We start from the raw sequence: 21,260 nt of genomic DNA on the forward strand, positions 1-21,260 counted from the left end.
TCCTCCTCTAACTACAACCAGACAATGTCAACAGATTTCCAGCAACATCCCCTTTGTCTTTACTTCTCCTCCTTTACCAGGCACACCTCCTCAAAGCACCATTATGTCAAGAGTAAAGAAACACTACAGAAATGCTTACTCTTCCATGCAAAGTTAATGAAAAAGAACCACTTCAACATATTTGATCACTCTCAGAAACCCCATCAGACCTCATCTTTATTACAGACATGAGGCTCAGTGAAGACTGCACCCACATGCCACAAAGTCATCCCAGCCGAATATGGTATCATCAAAAGATTATTTAGACAGAACTGGAGGAGGCCTGGCAGTCACCTATAGGAAAGAACTGCCTAACTCCCCAGTGGTCCACACACCGTCGTTGTTGGCCTGAGCTTGTGACTTTGTACCAGTCCGGCCTGACCACATATCCACAATTAGCACTATTTTTTACTGAACTATATAAAATTGCATATCTTTGTTTGTACTGATTAGATTTTTGTTATTTTGTTCTTGCATTATTGTTGGTCACTTTATTTCTGTTTGAAGTGGTACACCCATACTTTACACGTTACATCTAAATTTGACTGGTCTGTGCTAAGGTTCAAGGTGAGTACAGGTTATAAGATTGGCTCGTGTCTCTCCCTCCCTGGCAAGGTTTCTGGGTGCTGCTTGTGTAGGGTTCACACCCAAATTAACCAACAACCCAATTTCCTACAATACCTAACTAACATTTTTCTCCTTGAATATTTTTTTGACCTAATTGTGTTTTCATACTTCTGGCGATGTTGCAGCAATGGGTATTATGCACAAACATTTGATTTTGCACCTACATGTGTTTTGCACCTAAAAATGTTTTACACCTAGGTGCAAGTGGGAGATATGTCCAGCCCTTTGGGTCTCCACACAGGTCTCAAACATAAGGTTCAGACTTTTTCTATTTTTCCATAGGGCCAGGGAGTGTTTCAATGCAGCATGGATGAGGTACCAGCTATGTAGGTTTCTCTAGCCAGTGGGTGGAGATAACGCCTGGACAATATCTAACAAAAGGGGAAAAAGTCACCAGGGCTAACCATTTCCATGGTTGCAGCACATCTTGCATGCCTTACTTGAAACTATCCCACAGTTTACAATCCAGAGCAAATCCAACATTGTGGTATCTTTCTGCCTCTCAATGGAGCTCTAGTACCAGCTAAGGGTGTGTTTATGGAACTGAGCAGTCCCTTCCTCCTCTCTTCACCAAACTGGTCCAGGACTAGTTCCACCTTCCACTGAGCCAATGCCAAACTGGATATTGAGGGACCACAAAACAACATGCTTCTCCTTCCCAAATCTCCATTTACACTTAACTATGAATGAGCAGACCTCACCCTAGTCTCTTTCAAGTTAATGAATTTTCTGAAACCTCCTCAGCGGCCCTTCCTGAGCTGAGATCTGTCACATACCAGGTCTTTCTGTGAAAAATCCATTGTTTCTGCTCTGGGAGCAGTTTTCATATGTTCTAAAGGTGTAGTACTGATAGGGCTAATTGCCAGCAGGCTAATGTTAATTGGCCTACTGGAGGCTCAGCAGGTAAAGTGTTACTTTTTAAATGTCATTTTTCCTGAATATTTACAAACAACGGCCAACTTTACCAATACATTGGATTTTTTGTAAATATTATAAATGCTAGTTTAATCAGTTCTGTGGCTGAACACTATCCATTGCTAGCAGGCTTGTGATTTTATTCTTGAACTTTATTTTTTTCTCATAGGACAGCTAGTGCCCTTTACAGTTAAATAGTTTTTGGGGTAGTCACTGTACATGTCCAAATGAAATTCTTGCTTTGCTGGTACCATTGTTAAATACTAAGCACACTGCCTTGCGGGCTAAAAAGACTACTTAGGGGTGACTTATTTAATATTTAAAGTATGTTTCTTTCCTTTCAACAGGGGCTATTTTAATAGTTGCCTCATGTGTTGACAAGGTCTTGTAAAAGATCAGAATATCATCCATCAAAGAAGAAAAGAGTGAGCTAGATGATGTTGATCAGAAAGTGTCAGAATCCTCTTGAGTACTGTTTACAAGATCCACAGAAAAGGTAAGAGATAACTACACACATCATACATTGTTTCCCATACATAAGAGATTCAATAAGCCTCCCTAATATGTATGATATACGGAGCACCTAAGTGTTTTCAGTTCACAGCTGCTCATGTTTAATTGTTCCTTAACACTAGATGATGGTAATAATGACCTGTTCAATTCTAATATGCAGATTCATCCATTTGTACTCTACTTTCAGTAATAGTTGAGGGGCTTATAAGAAGAAAGATAATGGGCATGTATATATTACTTTTAGCAGAACAGCTTATTTCCAGATTGATAAATTATTTCTCACGTGTTATGAGAACTGACTGTGCAGAAGTGTTATTGGCCGCAATTTGATTAAGATATATCACAGGGTCTGAATAGGTTATTTGAAAATATGGCTCTAAGAGCAGGGGCGGCTCCTCCATTAGGGCAGAGGAGCATTGCCTCCTGCCAGCAGTGGCAGCTGCAAACATTTTACCAAACAACAATAATAGACTCTGTTTACTATCGTTGTTTGGTAAAAGGGTGGGGCCACAGGAGTGATGAGCAGTCAGGGGGAGTGCTCAGCACTCCCCCTAAAAGTGCTTTTGTGTTTGGCTGGCCATCTAGGGACAGCCAAACACACATGCGCAGTATGCTCTCTCTAGCCCACTAGAGAGAGCCTGCACAGGCTCCCAATCTGCCTTGGAGCTTCCTGGCTGGATGCTCCCTGCCAATCCTGATGCTGCTTTGAGCAGTCTCAGGATTGGCCGCAGGACAGGGTGGGAGCCTGTGCATGCAGCGAGGAGAAGCAGGAGCAGAGCGGCACGCGTCATTAAGGTAAGTTTTTTGTTTATTAGTTTACATTTTATTTTAATTTCCCCTCCCACCCCCTCGCCCGCATGCTGCCCCATCCCTTCTGCTTGCCGCGAGCCTTACTGTCTAAGAGCATAAACTAAAGTAGGCATTTTGAATTCTGAAACAAAGTATACCACTTAATGTAAGATTTTTATTGGATACACATCTAATATAATATCAGTGTGCATTGTCTTGATTTGCTTTGTATGAAAGGGAACTTGAACCTCAAATATAGATAATAAAGCAAAAAAAGTAATTGCATAATTTGATATGAACATTTGGAGGATGAACTGGAGAAGAGTGATGAGGCAGTCAATGCAAAATCTGAAATAATCAGTTGATTAACTAGACATAAATAGATGCTCAATAAAACCTCACTTGCGAAATTATTGCACAATTAAAACTGACAAAAAGAAAATTATCAGGACACATGTTCTCTTGAAATTGTTCAAAATCAGAACTATTGGCTTCAAAGATTTTGTAGCTCTGTAAAGTAGGAAACCTAAATTTTAGCCACATTCCATGCATTTACAATGGACCTCTGGCATCTTCACCACTGGAGTTGTTGAGACCCGAAGATTAGATCTCAATTACATGTGCTCAGTTGTATGCTTAACAAAAGACAGTCATTTTAATATCAAATTGGAATAACTGACACCTGAATAAAACAGTTATATGTATGCACAAATGTTGCACGTTTATACAAATGTGAGGTATGCAATGGCAGACTTAAGCAAAAACCTATGAAGTGAGAAATTTAAAAGTATCTTGTGCTTTTAGGAACAGATTTTTTTCGGACATGCGCAAAATTGTGGCTGCAATAGAACTGTTTTGCAGATTCATCTGACCGTTTGGAACTCTTTTCCTCTCCAGGTTGATGCCTTGCCCTGCTGAAGATTTCTAACCTCCAGATAAGGCCCATATTTATGGGCTTTTGGGAGCATAGCAGCGCAGAAAAGCAACTTGCCCGGCATCACAGGGAAAGGGCAGGAATACACAGTATTTATACAAAAGAGCGCATTCCTGTCCTTTCCCCATGTGCTGGTGCCCTATTGGTGCCTAGCGTCAATGCAGGCACCCTTGCACCATGGTGCATGGGTGCCTGTGTTGCACTCAGGTTTATTTCTGTGCCGTAAGGGACACTTTTCTGCACAAAAATAATCTTGTGAGGATTTTTCCTCTTTGTGTGCTACATTAAAAAACGAGAAGAAGTAAACATATGTCTCTTTGTTACACCTTTCCTGGGGTGGCGTATCTTTTTGGCGGATTCACAGATTTACAGGTTCATGTAAATCTGGGAATGCGTCAAAATCCATGGAAGTTGCGTGGGAACATCCACTCAATTCCCACGGAAAGCCCTTTCTGGTGCAGAGAGATGTAACGCAGAGATTTGTGCTGCATTACATTACTCGAGATTTATGAAGCCACACAGGGCCGCGCAAAGTGGCCTTGCGTGGCTTCATAAATCTCACTTAATGTTTACCTCGCTCTTGCACCACGTTGCGTGATGCGAGAGCAATGCAAATCAGACCATAGATATGGCTCTAAGGGGCATATTTTCGATTTTGGTGGCAGAGGGTAGCGCAGCAAAGTGACTCACCTTATTGTGATGACTTGCCTCACAGGAAAAGGACAGGAATACACCATATTTATCCAATACAGTGCATTCATCTCCTTTTTAGGATCGAGCCTGCGTCACATGTGCTCGCGCATGCGTATCGCAGCAAGACGCTTTAGGTATCAGAAAAGGTCTCGGAGCCCTGTCGACGTCACGTCAGTGTGTTTTTCATTGGTTCGTGGGCTTGCCTATTAAAATCTGCCTGCTTTCATTAGTAGAAGGCATGCATACATCATGCCTTTTACGGTGGCTAGCCCTCCTCGAGCGCATCGACCACGTACAGAAAAAATGCGAGGCTCGCTGTTTTCTGTCCGGCTCGTGGACTACTTTTTCTCTATTTTCCTAGCGCGATTTGGCTTGGCAGAAGTCGAGTGCTTTACACAGTTAATTGCTCTTTTTGGGGCTATGTACATAAATGCACTTTTGCCGACAGGTGAAAAGTCGGGTTAGGAGTTTACAACGCTATCAGCTCTAACATGAGCAAACGCGAGACCCATTGCATTGCAAATGCTTGTTTCTTGTGCTGGCGCTCTTTTGGTGGCCTATTGCCAATGCAGGCACCCTTGCACCATGGAGCAAGGGTGCCTGCGTTGCATGCAGGATTGTTTCTGCACAAAAACAATTCTTCCTTTTTCCTCTTTCTATGTGCACTCCACAATTAAGTACACATAGAAAGAGGAAAAATGTGGATTTCCCCTAGTTTCACCTCTCCTGGGGGGGCACGTCTTTCTCGAGCATTCCCAGATTTACAAAGCAGCATAGCAATTTGCGCTGCCTTGCATTACCCCAGAGTTTAGAAGCCATTCAAAGCCATGCAAGGTGGCTTTGTGTGGCTTACAAAACCTGACTTAGATGTTTGTGCAACATATGTACGACGTTGCGTGGTGCAAGCAAAGCTCATAACCAACTTTCACTCTGCCACATCGCATTCCTAATCAACCACGAATGGTACCTATAACCTGACACAATGACTTAACATTTATTATTAACTTCCTCGTGTTTTTAGTGTAACAATTTTTTATTTTACCTTAACGTTTTCCTACTGCATAACATTTTCTGCTCGTGTCTGTACTGATTGCTACATGTTTTGTTTTGTGATGTTGCCCATGTTCAACCTGAATTTCGGTAAAGAAAGTCTTTCTGCTTGGAACAGGTGCGAAGAGTGAGCTATGTGTGCCTCAATGAAACTCTTTTACCTGTACAGAGATAGATGATCCGGACTTTGTGGGAAAGAGTCATAGCTCACATCTAGAATTTGGCCTGTCGCTCCCATCATTTGACAAGCTGATTTTCGACATTGATATGTAATGATAAATATTTTTTTGTCGGCTCAAAAACTACAAAATTGATTTAGAAAAGAACACATAAAGGTTCAACACTATAATTATGGTCACATTGTGATTTTCATCAGCATCTTTTTTTTAGCTTCTTTCTGGGATCACGGAGGTCCAAATGTTATAGATTGTTTGTGCTCAGAAACTATGAAACGGATTCAGCACTAAAGACATAAAAGGTGCCTTTGTGGAATTAAGGTCACATTTGTGATTTCAGCTGGCTTTTACGACACAGAAACGTCAGCTGCAGAAAGCCCTCAGAGTCTTGGAGGAAGTAAGGCACATTATTACCACTCCGCTAGCAAACTAGGTTATTGAGCGTGACAGAATGAACCATCACACTATTCCTGTATCCTCATCCAAAAGTAAATCACCCATTGAAAAGAGAATACATAAAAATAAAGAAGGTGAGTCTGAAGGATAGATATTTCTGATGCAAGCAGCCATAGAGCAATCGCACTTAGATGAAAACAAGGCAGTCTTTGCTCTGGTGGAAAGGAAAGGAGATTTTGTTTGGAACAAAGAAAGGATGCTCTGGTTCAAAAGAAGTGTGGTAAGATGTGCCTTCGTTGGCTGAAGGCACCATTATTATGGAGAGGTACTCACGCTTTCCATGGGTGGGCTAGGGAATTTCTAGCAAAGGTGGTTGCCTACACCTTTAGGTACCTTCAGGGGTCTTCTGTCCATCACAACTCTATGACTGTGCACAATGTCGTTCTGTAACCTCCTCACACAGTCATAGTTAACCTTTAATGAGCTGAGATGCCCAGTGCTGCACTGCCTGTATGCCCATTCTTTTTTATCTATGGGAACTTAGCTGTTGGGCTGCAAGTATCAGGTTTGTGTAGTTGTTCTCCAGGCTACTAGAATTGGCCTGAATCAGATATACCAGTACCCCTTTGACCTGACTCAAGATCTTTTTCTGAAATGTTTTCAAGCACAGACATGACCACCATACGTGCAATCCTTCCACTCCACATATTAGGATACATAGCCATACTTTTATTGGGGTGATAAGCCATACTTTCATTTGCATATACATGGATTCTCTATTTTGAAAACATTTACATAAATGTGGTATATCCAAGCATACTTCCTTCTAAAAGTACATAGCAATGTTAGCAGTTAACATCTGTTGTCACTGCCTCATGTAGGGTGTTAGACCTGTCAGCCCAACAGTGGTCTTCCCCAAACATTTTCCTACTTGCTTCCAGTGTTTGCTGGATTATTGTTTCAGTTTGCCTTGGAACTCTGTGTACTTTGCCACTACGAACTAGTGGTAAAGAGACTGTGCTCATTTCCCTAAACATGGTTTGATTGGCATATACCTAATTGGCATATTTAATTTACTTATAAGTCCCTTGTAGAGCAGTATACCATGTACCCAGTGCCTGCAAATTAAATGCTATCAGTGGACCTGCAGCACTTATTGCACCACCCACTTAAGTAGCACCTTAAAACATGTCCCAGGTCTGCCATTGCAGCCTGAATGCAGTGTCACGCTGCCATGTTGACTTGGTATTTAAACTCCCTTGCCCAGCCGCAAATGTCCCTTTAATTACATATATATGACTCCCGAGGTAGGCCTCAGGTAGCCAATAGGGCAGGTTACTGTGTAAAGGTTGGATATATACTTGTAAAATGTACATGTACAATTAGCGAAAAACTCCCAACTTTGTTTTTCGCTACTGTGAGGTCTACCCCTCCCATAGTATAACACTGGGGATTCCTCATTACATGTATTAGGATGTAAGTCCTAAATGTGAGGAGGTGGATATGTGATTATTGGTACCTATGACAGTGTACTGAGAACCACTTTTAATGGTAAACTCAGATCTTTCATTACAATTTTGAAAATGACAGTTTTAGAACGTTGGCATTTTTCTGCCCTTAGATTTATGTGCCTGCAGCTTGTCTTGGGTCACCTGAGTGGGTGTAGTTTCTGAATTCCTCCCAGACAGTCACACAGTAGTGTGAATAGGTGTGCTTCAATGGGCCATCAACCAGTAGGATTGGTGAGGGATGAAGCTGAGCACAGCCCCACTTGCACCTGAGTAGGCTGTGTCCTCTCTCTTCACAAGAGGCTTCCAGGAGAAGGGCACCAGCATATAAAAAGAGGACCTTCTGACCCACTCTTCAGTTTACTACTAGACCAGTAGAAGGACTCTCAGAAGACTGTCTGCTGCTGTGACCTGTACTGCACTCTGCCAGACTGCTGATGTACCTGGAAGGACTGCTTTGCTGCCTGGAGCCTGCCTTGAATCCTCAGAGGCCAGCCCTGCATCTACGTCTGTCTCAGGACTACCAGAAGTGACTCTGAGAGCTAGTTTGGTGGTATCCTGTTCAGAGCCACAGGGACATAACAGCCTTACATTATCTTGAACCTACACTTGAGGCATCCACTCATGCACCATTGATTGCGGTGCTAAAGGTAAACACTGACTGGGCCAAATCCACTTCTTGCAACTCAAAGTTGCTCCATCAAGGTAGGCCTTCGCTTTCAACTTTGACCCAGCTTTAGGTAGTTCACCCTGCAAAGGATTGTGGCTGTTGCTTGGCCAGGGCTCACACCCCAGTAAACCAACAACCCAATTTCTCACATTGGTGTTCAGCGGTGTGGATCGGGACTTTGTGCAGTACCATGCATTACCACGCAATGATTTGTAGTAATCAAAAATCCCAGGTACATAATTTGACTTCAAGTGACCCCCTTTTAAATTCTTCCCTAGTTTTGCAATTGGCTGTTTTCCCCCTTTTCTAAATTTACATGCCATAAATTCCTTTTTGCACTATGGAGATGGATTCCTGCAACTTTGACACCCTCGTCAGGGCTGAGCTACTGGAACTCTGCAAACAGAAGAGTCTGAAAGCTGACAAGAAGGCTACCAACCTGAATCTCCAAGTAGCCCTCAGGGACTTTGAGGAGGTGCAGAGTTGGCAGGTCCCCTCAGAGGATGATGAGGTAGATGACAATGACGACAAAGGAGGAGGAGAAGGAGGAACTAGCCCAGGGTCTGGACCAGTAAGGAGGGCCTGATTCAACCCTAGCAGATGACCTGATGACCCAGATGCCCAGGAAGGTGCAGGAAGTGGTGTGCCTGCCAGGGGCCTGAACTCACAGGAGCTGATGGACAGAGGAGAGGAAGCTCAAGCTTTCCTACAAGGCCCTTCCAGCCAAGTTGATGCTGTAAGGGCCTTGTAGGAAAAGAACCTAGCCATAGAGGTGAGGATGATGGTCCATGAGCTCAGTCTCAAAGAGCTGGACTTGAGAGCAAAGCATATGAAGTCCAGCAGCAATGAAGAGAGTGTGGCATCAGTGTCCAATGGAGAGGACAGAGTTCTCACACCCAAAGACCTGATGCCCATATATTTAGTGGAAGATGACATAGCTATATGGTTCTCAGCATATAAAGTAGCTTTAAAGGTGCACACGGTCCCAAAAGATTGCTGGGTGGTATCTTGTGAAAGTACATGACCCTGGTGGAGATGGACACACTCCTAACACTAAAGGTGGATGAAAAGGTCAAGTATGCCCCATGAAGGTAATTAGTCTTAGCAAATGTGGGATGACCCCTGAGAAATACAGGAAAAGTTTCAGGGACAGCCACAAACTCCCAAACTAGAATGGTCATTACAACCCTGGCGGACGGTGTTAAAGCGGCGGTAAGACCGCCAACAGGCCGGCAGTAAAAATTTTGGAATTACGACCGTGGCGGAAACCGCCAACAAAGACAGACACTTTAACACTCCGACCGCCACGGCGGTACAAACAAACAGCGCGGCGGTCACCGCCAACAGACAGGCGGAGGACAATGTACCGCCCACACTATTATGACAGGCCAATCTGCCACCTTTTCCGGGGCGGATACACCGCGGATAAAAACACGGCGGAAACAAGAATTTCGAAGGGAAAACGCTCACCTCTACACACTCCACGAGGAAGGAGGACACCATGGACCCGGAACTCCAAATCCTGCCTGCGATAGTCTTCCTGCTCCTGTACCAGGAGCACCAACGCCGGCGGCGAAGACCACGGTGAGTACTGCACCTACGACACAGGGGAGGGGGGAGGGAAAAAACAGGGACTCCCAACACCCCCACCCCCACCCTCACCCACTACAACACACACACTAATACATATCTATACATTATAGTTACACCCCCAACCCCCCCGGAAGAATGCAAAGACAAAAGGAAATGAGTGTAGCCATTGTAATATATCAAAATGCAGTACGCAAAAATATACATATATACACTATCAACAAAATATACACCAAGAATAGTGTATTGCACCACTCATAGTCCGTGGACCACTGGGCCCAAAATGCATGGGCGAGGCCCACACATGATACCAGATCAAAACAGAGAGAACACTGCAGGGGCATCAGATAGAAATACAACAGGCACCTCAGGGGGAACGGAAGGGGGGGCACCTCAGCCGGATGAGTGCACAACGCCAGATCAACGAGGGGGCTCAATGCCCACTGATGTATCCTGGGGAGTGCAAAGCCACAGTCTCTCAAGTCTCTACAGTGGGTGGTTTGCCAACTGCATTATCCTGGGGAGTGCAAAGCCACAGTCTCTCAAGTCTCTACAGTGGGTGGTTTGCCCACTGTTCAATCCTGGGGAGTGCAAAGCCACAGTCTCTCAAGTGGATAACAGTCTCCACTGGTTCTGGAGGGGGACTGGTGCCCAGAGTGCTTCATCCTGTGAAGGACAGACGGAGTGGATGCATGTCTCCACTGGTTCTGGAGGGGGACTGGTGCACAGAGTGCTTCATCCTGTGAAGGACAGACGGAGTGGATGTAACTCTCCACTCGTTCTGGAGGGGGACTGGTGCCCAGAGTGCTTCATCCTGTGAAGGACAGAGGTAGTGGATGCATGTCTCCACAGGTTCTGGAGGGGGACTGGTGCCCAGAGTGCTTCATCCTGTGAAGGACAGAGGTAGTGGATGCATGTCTCCACAGGTTCTGGAGGGGGACTGGTGCCCAGAGTGCTTCATCCTGTGAAGGACAGAGGTAGTGTATGGATCTCTCCACTGGTTCTGGCGGGGGACTGGTGCCCAGAGTGCATCACGCACCCCGTGACGGTCCCAGTTGCATCAGTGCCCCTGCCGCTCATGGGCTAGCGGTGCTTGAGTTGACGGTGCCTTGTTCAGCGGTGCTTAAGTTGGCGGTGCCTTGTTCAGCGGTGCTTGATTTGGTGGTGCCCTGTTCAGCGGTGCTTGAGTTGGCCGTGCCTTGTTCAGCGGGGCTTGAGTTGGCGGTGCCCTGTTCAGCGGTGCTTGAGTTGACGGTGCCTTGTTCAGCGGGGCTTGAGTTGGCGGTGCACTGTTCAGCGGTGCTTGAGTTGGCGTTGCCTTGTTCAGCGGTGCTTGATTTGGCAGTGCCCTGTTCAGCGGTGCTTGAGTTGGCGGTGCCCTGTTCAGCGGTGCTTGATTTGGCGGTGCCCTGTTCAGCGGTGTTTGAGTTGGCGGTGCCTTGTTCAGCAGGGCTTGAGTTGGCGGTGCCCTGTTCAGCGGTGCTTGATTTGGCGGTCCTTCATTGCCCAGCTGCGCTGGGGCTGGCGGTCCTTCATTGGGCAGCTGGGCTGTGGCTGACGGCCATTCATTGGGCAGCTGGGCTGTGGCTGGCGGGGCCCTTCTGGGCAGCTGGGCTGTGGCTGGCGGGGCCTCCTGGGCAGTGAGGATGGGGCTGGCGGTGGCCTCCTGTACCGTGAGGATGGGGCTGGCGGGGCCCTCCCGGGCAGCGAGGATGGGGCTGGCGGTGGCCTCCTGTGCAGCGAGGATGGGGCTGGCGGGACCCTCCTGGGCAGCGAGGATGGGGCTGGCGGTGGCCTCCTGTGCAGCGAGGATGGGGCTGGCGGGGCCCTCCTGGGCAGCGAGGATGATGGCAGTCTTCTCCGCCGTGCTGCTCCTCCCAGACTTGCCGGGTTTCTTGTGGCCCTTCCCCACCTTGGGAGGAGTCACAGCTGAGTCCACACTCCCACCGGGACCCCTGGGAGCAGCTTGGGTGGCTGGAGTCTTCCGCCTCTCCCGCCGGGCACTGGCCAACTTCTGGTGCTTCACGGGGGGACTGGCTGTGCTGTGGCTCTGTGCCACACTGGCTGTCCTGGTGGCCGGTGCACTCCACATAGCTGTGGCAACAGGCACCACTGGTCCCGGAGATGTTGTGGCTGAGGTGCTACTTCCGGACCTATGAGTTGGACGGGGCGTGGGAAATAGGTCAAGTCTGGACAGGAAAAGTTTTTGGGACACACTGGGACAGGTAGCTGGAGGGGGTTTGGGAGTGGAGGAAGAGGTGGTGGTAGTAGGAGGTGTACGTTTGGTGACTTTGGGTGCAGGTGCATGCGCTGGAGGCTGTTGTGAGGTGGATGGCTGTTGGGTGGGTGTGTGCCTGCGTTTGTGTATCTTGGTAGGGGGCGTCACAGGCACACTGGGAGAGGACTCAGGGGATGTGTGAATGGTAGTGGGGGTGGTGACTGCACGTGAGCGGGGTGTGCTGGTGGGTGTGCTGGTGAGGGACGTAGTGGCTGTAGAAGTAGTGCATGCAGTTGTGAGTGTAGACGAGGCTGGGAGGGAGGAGGGAGACGACGACGAGGGGGACACAGTGGAGGCAGTGGATGTTGGTGTGTCTGTATGTGTGTGATGCTTGCGTGAGTGCCTGTGGGATGTGTGGTGCTTATGTTTGCCTGAGCTTCCCTTGTGTGGTGAGGTGTGTGCAGGCTGGTATGATGGTGTGCTTGGGATAGGCAGAGGTACAGGGGATTGGGTCTGGGTGGAGGAAGTTGGAGGGGGGAGGCTAGACACAGGGACAATGGCTGCCATCAGTGCTGAGGCCAGAGTTTGAAAGGATCGGTGAAGGGCCGCCTGACCAGAATGAATGCCCTCCAGGAATGCATTAGTTTGTTGCAACTGCCTTTCTACACCCTGGATGGCATTCAAAATGGTAGACTGCCCAACAGTGAGGGACCTGAGGAGGTCAATGACCTCCTCACTGAGGGCAGCAGGGGTGACTGGGGCAGGGCCTGAGGTGCCTGGGGAGAAGGTGATGCCCACCGTCCTGGGTGAGCGGGCACGGGACGAAGGCTGAGGGGCTGCTGGGAAGGCGGTGCTGGTAGGGGGGCTGGCGGCTGTACCTGTAGATGCGGGGGCACTGATGTTGCCGCCACCACAAGGGAGCTCCCATCAGAGGACGAGTCCGTGTCGCTGGTTTCAGCTCCTGTCCCCGCCGTGGCGCTCCCCTCGCCCTCCGTCCCACTGGTGAATTCTGAGTCCGTAGTGTGGCCCTCCATGGCCATGTGGGATGCAGCTCCCTCGTGCTCCGGTGCCACTGCTCCTCCGCCTGATGATGCTAATGCACAAAAGAACAGGGAGACCACCAAAAAGGGGGGGAAACAGAAGAAAGACATGTTGAGTGCATGGATTACCGCTACCGTTGGCGGACAAGACAGACACTGAAGCCCCTTGCACTACGTCGCGCTCTTGGGATCTACAGTGCAATTCATGGGAAATGGCCTACAAGGCTATGGACGACATCTGCACACATAGATGACACAGGTGCATGAATAGCTGTACTTGGCACTCTACAGAGGTGGGGTGGGGGGGCCACAGGGCCATGCCTTACGGAGTGGCCTAGATTACGGAACTCGCCCTAGCCTAGGGAAAACCACAGCCCTCCTCCCCCACCCAGACACCTCCACTGCGCGCAAAGTCAGCTGAATGAGAGTGGACTCACCCCCTTGTGTCTGCTGTGATGCCCTCAAGCTCCCATCCAACTCCGGGTAGGCCACCGCCAGGATCCTGAACATCAAGGGGGTCATGGTTCGACGGGCACCCCTCCCATGTTGGGAGGCCATCCTCAGCTGAGCCTCCGCTGTCTTCTTGCTCCAGCAGCGAATGTCCTCCCATCTTTTCCGGCAGTGGGTGCTCCGTCTGTGGTGGACCCCCAGGGTCCGGACGTCCTTGGCGATGGCACGCCAAATTTCCTTCTTCTGGTGGACGCTGACCTACATGAAATGTACAGGGGAAGAAGAGAAGTCATTACCAACTGCGCCGTCAACGTGAGTGGACCCCATCCCTACCCTTGCCATGTGGCACATGCACCCACCGTCTTTCATGCACGCAGAACTCTGCCCCCTTCCTTCTTACAATCAGCCCTCTCCACACAGGCATAGCCCATACAGCATGCTCCCTGTGTACTTACCAACTCCTCCGATGTGAAGGCAGGGTCCCTTTCCCCAGACGCACGAGCCATTGTATCTTCCAGACCGAGGTCACAGCAGCACTTGCAGTGTAGGTCCTCTCCTGTCGAAGATCAGGTATCGGGTGATTATACAGATAGAAAATGGCAGTCACGTCCGCGGTGGTCACGTCCGCTGCGGTGCGTACCATCACCGCCGACGTACATCGTCATTGGCTCCTGGGACCCATAGGGTCCAATGTTAACCAATGCAGCATTGCGCCGCGGTCTCCGACCGCCTACCGCGACGGTGTACAACGCCAGCGCAGTTACCTCACATCCCATGGTCCCACTTTAGAGGTCAGGCAGACGCCATTTCAGGGGCCCACATGGCCTAATTTCCAAATGCGTCACACATACCTAGGCCTAGTCTCACCACACATACAGGCCACATTTTGTGTATGATTGGTGTTCTGTGTGGACTGTGGGTACATACCTCTGAGTTGTTTGACTCTGTGGTCGCTGTTGTCCTTCATAGGCACCGTCTGCTGGGACATGTGAGGAGATGGCGGAATCCTCCGGTGTACCGACCGCTGGTGGACCTGTCGACAATGGAGGAAAGAAATTTGATTATCACCTACAGGTATGACCGTGCCACAATCCAGGAACTGTGTATACAGTTGGAGCCTGACCTGATGTCAGCAATCCGCCATCCCACAGGAATCCCCCCTCAAGTGCAGGTGCTATCAGTCCTCCATTTCCTTGCAAGTGGGTCTTTTCAAACAACTGTGGCCATGGCATCAGGGATGTCCTAGCCTATGTTTTCCAACGTATTGTCCAGAGTGTTGTCTGCCCTGCTGAAACACATGCAGAGCTACATCGTGTTCCCTCAGGTAAAGGATTTGCCTACAGTGAAAGGTGACTTCTATGCCCTTGGACATATCCCCAACATAATAGGTGCCATTGATGGGACCCATGTGGCTTTGGTCCCCCCCCACAGGAGTGAACAGGTGTACAGAAATCGGAAGAGTTATCATTCCATGAATGTACAGATGGTATGTTTGGCAGACCAGTACATCTTCCATGTGAATGCCATGTTCCCTGACTCAGTGCATGACGCCTACATCCTGCGGAATAGCAGCATCCCTTATGTGATGGGTCAACTCCAGAGGCACCGTGTGTGGCTATTAGGTGACTCTGGTTACCCCAACCTGTCATGGCTACTGGCCCCAGTGAGGAATCCCAGGACAAGGGCAGAGGAACGCTACAATGAGGCACATGGGCGAACTAGGAGGGTGATCGAGCGGACCTTCGGCCTCCTGAAGGCCAGGTTCAGGTGTCTGCATATGACAGGTGGATCCCTATTCTACTCACCAAAGAAGGTGTGCCAGATCTTCGTGGCCTGCTGTATGCTTCACAACTTGGCTTTGCGACGACAGGTGCCTTTTCTGCAGGAGGATGGTCCAGATGGCGGTGTGGCAGCTGTGGAGCCTGTGGACAGTGATTAGGATGAAGCAGAGGAAGAGGACAGGCAGAACAGGGACTTAGTGATCCAGCAACATTTCCAGTGAAACACAGGTAAGAATACATTCCTGCCTACTACATGTACTTTTATACTTCTACCTCTATCCTGTCTGTCGTTTTCACCCAGTGTATGGTCACTGAGTTGTCACTTTCCCTTATGGTTTCACAGGTGTGGGTCCCAACGTGTCTCATCTGCTTAGATTCCTCATGGACTAGAGCTGTGTGACATAGGTATGTTGACATTACTATTTCAAGAACATTTTGTCACTGTAATTGCAAATACACTATTTCGAAATCACAGACAGACTCCAGATCTTTTGGTGCTTTAGGTCTGTTTATTTAAATACAAAATATTGGAGGGGTAAGTTAAATGGTGAGGGGTGATGGCGGAGGAGTGTCCATGGCAGAGTCCAGTCTATTAGTCTCACAGGTGCATTGCCCATATGGACATAGGAAGTGGAGCTGGAGCAGTTTCAATATGGCCAGGGTGACAAAGTGGGACAGTGGGATGACAATCAGGGTGGTCTCATTTCTTGGCGGGGGTCTTGGCATCGTGGTCTGTCTTGTTCCTGGATCTCAGGGACCATTTGCGTGGTGGTTCTCCCTCTGCAGGGGGTGGGGTGCTGGAGTGGTGGTCCTGTGGCGGTGCCTCCTGTCCACTAGCGCCGGCGGAGGTGGTGGGCAGTTCATCGTCCATGCTAGTGTCAGGGGCCCCTTGTAGTGCCACAGTGTCCCTCCTGGTGTTGAGTACTTCCTTCAGCACCCCTACGATGGTGCCCAGGGTGGAGCTGATGGTTCTGAGTTCCTCCCTGAACCCCAAATACTGTTCCTCCTGCATGCGCTGGGTCTCCTGAAACATGGCCAGTACCGTTGCCATCGTCTCCTGGGAGTGGTGGTAGGCTCCCATGATGGAGGAGAGGGCCTCGTGGAGAGTGGGTTCTCTTGGCCTGTACGCCCCCTGTCGCACAGCAGCCCTCCCAGTTCCCCTGTGTTCCTGGGCCTTCGTCCCCTGGACCGTGTGCCCATTGCCACTGTCCCCAGGTCCCTGTTGTTGTTGGGGTGGTGGGTTATCCTGGGTTCCCTGTAGTGGTGGACACACAGCTGATTGACGTGTCCTGGGGACGGAGGTATGGGCCCGCTGGGTGGGTGCTGTGCTGGTGACTCCTGAGAGGGGAAGGTCTGTGGTGGCCTGTGCCTGTGTGAGGGGAACTGACTGTCCTGAGGCCCCCAATGGTCCGGGCTGGTCATCTAGATCCAGGTGGACAGAAGTGCTGTCATCACTGTGGGCCTCTTCTTTGGGTGGAGTGGACATGTCGGGACCCTCCTGTCTGCTGACGTTGGGTAGTGGTCCTGCAGGGGTGGAAAGGCATGATTATTGCATCTGTGTGTTATGATGTGCAATGGGTGGGTGACCGTGTACCCCAGTTCTGGCATTCCTGTGTGGGAGCTTGTGTGATGATGGTTTAGGGGGGTGTATGGGTATGTGCAGTGGGCATGCTTTAGTGATGTGTGTCCATGCGTTGTTGTTGCATGCAGGGCCTGGTGTTGGGATGTGTGGTTTGTGATATCGGTACATTTGTGAGGAGTTGGAGTGATAGGGGTGAGGGCGAGGGTGGGGGTATGTGATGGCATGGAGGTGGGGTGGGGGTTGTAATAGTTAAGATTTGACTTACCAGAGTCCATTCCTTCACCAACTCCTGTGAGGCCCTCAGGATGCAGAATCGCCAAGACCTGCTCCTCCCATGTTGTTAGTTGTGGGTGGGGAGGTGGGGGTCCGCCGCCAGTCCGCTGAACCGCCTGGTGGTGTCTTGAGACCACGAAACGCACTTTCCCCTGTAGGTCATTCTACCTTTTCCTGATGTCCTCCCGATTTCTTGGGTGTTGTCCCACTGCGTTGACCCTGTCGACTATTCTTCGCCATAGCTCCATCTTCCTTGCAATGGAGGCATGCTGCACCTGTGCTCCAACTAGCTGTGGCTCTACCCGGACGATTTCCTCCACCATGACCCTGAGCTCCTCCTCAGAGAACCTGGGCTGTCTTTGCCGTGCCATGGGGTGGTGTAAGTGATGTGTGGGGTGGTGTGTGTGGTGATAAGTGTGGTGATATGTAGTCGTGTGTTGTGTGAGGTGCATGGAAGTTGTGTGGGTGATGGTGTTGTGTGTCTGTGGATGCTAGTTTGATGATGGTGGTGTCTCTCTTTGGCCTTCGGTCGTGAATTGTGGTCGTAGGGGTTTGTGGGTGATGTGGGTGTGTGTTTTATATTGTATTGGTTGTGTGGGAGTGGTGTATGTATGGGTGTGTACCGCCAATGGAATACCGCGGTTGAAAGACAGCCACGTGGATTCTTGTGTCGTGATAGTGTGGGCGTATTTCTGTTTGCGTGACGGTGTCGGTTTTGTTTTCGTCAGTTTATCACTGACCTTTGGTGTGGCGGACTTGTGTGGGTGTCTGAATTTTGGCGGATTCCGAGATGTGGGTCATTATAGCTGTGGCGGAATTCCGCTGCCGCGGCGGTGTGTTGGCAGTCTTCTGCACGGCAGTAAGCGGCTTTTACCGCCAATGTTGTAATGACCCCCTAGGTGTGGGTGGACTTTGCAAACTATTCAAGCAAGGCACTGAAAAGCTGAGTGAAGGGCATCAAGGTAAATGATTTCAAAGGGCTGTACAACCTGATTTTGAGGAAGCATGTGCTTAATACTCGTTTTAGAGAGCTGTGCCAACACCTACTGAATAGCAAGTGACTGACCCCAGGAAGCTTGCTGAGGAGGCAGACATCTGGGTCAGCACCAGAGTGTCAAAGAAGGTATCTGAGGGAGACTGCCAAAAGATGGTCAGGGTTCCTACAAGAAGAAGGAGAGGAGTGATCAAAATAAGGATCCATCTCAAGGCTCCCAAAACAGTTCTCAAGAGAAAGAGTCCCAGTCCAAATCACAGCAGCAGAATAAAGGCTTTTCTGACAAGAATCACAACAGGTCTTCCCTCAAGTGCTATTAATGTTCTGAGTATGGGTATCACAAGGGTGCTCTTAAGTACCTCAAGAAGGCACTGCTCCCACTGGAGAAAAAAAACCAATGTTGGTTAGTGAAGTGGTTGGGGATAAGATGGTCCCAATTTGTAGGGCAAAGTCAGTGAAGTTATCCTAGTGTCCCTGGGTGATGAGAAGGTCCAGCAGAAAATCTAATTCTACTCACAGAGTTGGCAGAATTGCCCTGCCAAATTCCATCAGTCAGCACATGGCAAAATTAGTCTCCTGTTGATGCCTTGTGGTATTTACATGAATAACACATGGCTCCTTTAATGTGCACTTGCAAGATTTGCTAGCACCTAGCTGGATTTGTGGTTGCCACAGAACCTTCCGGCTAGATTTTGTGAGGACGGTGATTCTAAGCGACTGTGGCTGCTTCTCGGTTTCGGGTTCTACTCGAGAAGCAGCTAAATCACCTTGAAAATCCTTTTTGAGTTGATATTCTGCTCAAACAGATGGTTCAGGTTGTTTTTAGTGTGAAAAGGATGTTTTATTATTTTTTTTTTCAACTAGAAGAAAGTGAACAGATAATCCAACTTTCTCTTCCTGTTCACAAGCCTCTTCCCACTGCAATGTCCATCTACATTTCACTTTCTCATTTGGATTTCAAGGTGAGAGGATCACTCTCTTTGTCTGCAATTGTTGCTGTATATATAGAATTGGATTTTACAAAGAACTTTGTTTTTGTGATATCACAAGTAAGGTAAAACACTTTTGACTAAGAGTTTTGTTAGATAGAGGGCATGCACAAGGAGCATGTTCTGCACTGAAATATCACTGCAAACGGCACCACATAGTGGTGAGAAAATCTCGCAGGGTGCCTCCCTAGAGCACAAAAGTCAGACAAGGAGATGCAAATTCTAGCTCTCACTTGCCAGATTTCCATTAGTGAGCCGCATGCAAGAAAAAACTGAACCACGTGGCGGATGGCAGAAAATGACTGGAACTTTGTGTAACAAGGTTTATGTAGAGTGGCCGACATTCCGCCAACTCTGCCGGCAGAGTGGAATTCATCACCCACTCCTAGTTGCAGTAGGGGACTAGTATCTTTTGGCATTTAATTTTTCAACTTTTAATTCCTTCCCTGTCACTGGTAAGAGGCTCACCCACCCCTCCAAACACTCCCCAGATGCCCCCCCATGTCCCACTCCATCCACACTCCCCCTTACCCCACATACACTCACACACCTACAGACATGTACCACACATGCACCCACTCACTCACACTAGCATACATGCATTCATACATGCATACATCCACTCATGCTCACACACATCCCAACACACATTCACACTGACATGCAGACACGCATTCACATTTACAATCTTTCACACACATGCATACACCCACACACTCACACATTCATGCACACAACACCCCCACCTCTCTCACCTGTCGGAAGCCCATCTTACCTCCATCCAGGTGGTCTTCTGTCAGGGAACGGGACGGCGTGCTGCTACCGCCAGCAGGGCCCACCAACAGAACACCGCCAGGCCGCATCACAGGTCATTATGCGGCTTGGAGCAGTCTACTGGCGTGGCGGTGCTGGTGGTATCAGCACCACCTTACCACCATCCACTAGTATGGCCACAACCGGATTTCCGCCCTTCTCGTGGTGGAAGTCCAGCTGTGGTCATAATCTGGCGGACTGATGATAGCCACGGTGATGGTCTTTTGGCAGCCGTCACCACGGCGGTAGGTGGTTTTTACCACCAATGTCATAAGTGTTTGCCTGAGTGTTTTCTTTCATGTGTGTGAGTACTGTGTGGCTACAGTGGTATTGCATGAGCTTTGCATGTCTCCTAGATAAGCCTTGACTGCTCAGCTAAAGCTACCTCTAGAGAACCTGGCTTCTAAACACTGCCTACATTTCACTTATAAGGGGTAACTGGACCTGGTATAGTGTGCAAGTACCATAGGTACCCATTACAAACCAAGCCAGCCTCCTACCCTGCCACACTGTTCTTTGGGCACCAAGCTGGGAGCAGCACCCCTATATCAACTGCACCACCCCAACCTAAGCCCCAGGCCATGTCTCTCGGTGAGGCAGCCACTGCAATCATGGTCACAAGAAGTGAGTCAATTAGATTTCAGCTACAAACTACCCAGTTGTCACAGGAAACTGAACATAGTGGACAACAGGAGCTGCAGTCAACAACAGTGATTCCTGAAATAAGAGCAGAACAGAGCAGGTTGAACTTCCTGCTGAGCAAGATGTATCTCTTGATGAACCATAGGCTTCCCGATCTCCAGAAAAAAAAAAAAAAAGTACTCCACCATCTTCTCCAAGCCCCCCTTCTGATGATCTGGACATGGACTGTACCCTGGCCAAGTTCATGACCCATCTGAAAAGACAAGGGAAAAGGATATTTCCTGAAAGCCTTAGAACTATGGATAGGGACAGTAGTAATGAGGATGAGCCAGTGATTGTCAGTGTGTAAGCCAGCACAGAGGACACAGAGAATGCCCACTCTATTCAACCTGCTCAGAGGGATGTGGCACTGGGTCCACTGCCACCTTACATAATTGTAAGGCCCCCGCAGAGACCGGAATCCAGCACTATCTCAGTCAAAGTACACACTGAGGAGAGGCAATCAACACACCTACCTCTAGTCCTTCGGCCATTGGTAGTGGCACACTAAAACTGTTCTCCTCCCCAGCTTGTGACTT

At 48.9% G+C, this 21,260-nt stretch overlaps 1 long non-coding RNA gene across 1 annotated transcript in view; it reads left to right on the plus strand.

Moving 5' to 3' along the window:
• Positions 1-1,951: 1,951 nt before the first annotated feature.
• LOC138258782 (uncharacterized) overlaps positions 1,952-21,260 on the plus strand; it is a 116,110-nt gene continuing 96,801 nt past the window's right edge. The window contains exon 1 of the long non-coding RNA XR_011198566.1: positions 1,952-2,077. This is a non-coding gene — a long non-coding RNA (uncharacterized lncRNA). The remainder of the gene's footprint in view (positions 2,078-21,260) is intronic.

This window comes from Pleurodeles waltl, chromosome 9 (genome assembly GCF_031143425.1).
Source record: "Pleurodeles waltl isolate 20211129_DDA chromosome 9, aPleWal1.hap1.20221129, whole genome shotgun sequence".
Classification (NCBI taxonomy): Eukaryota; Metazoa; Chordata; class Amphibia; order Caudata; family Salamandridae; genus Pleurodeles; species Pleurodeles waltl.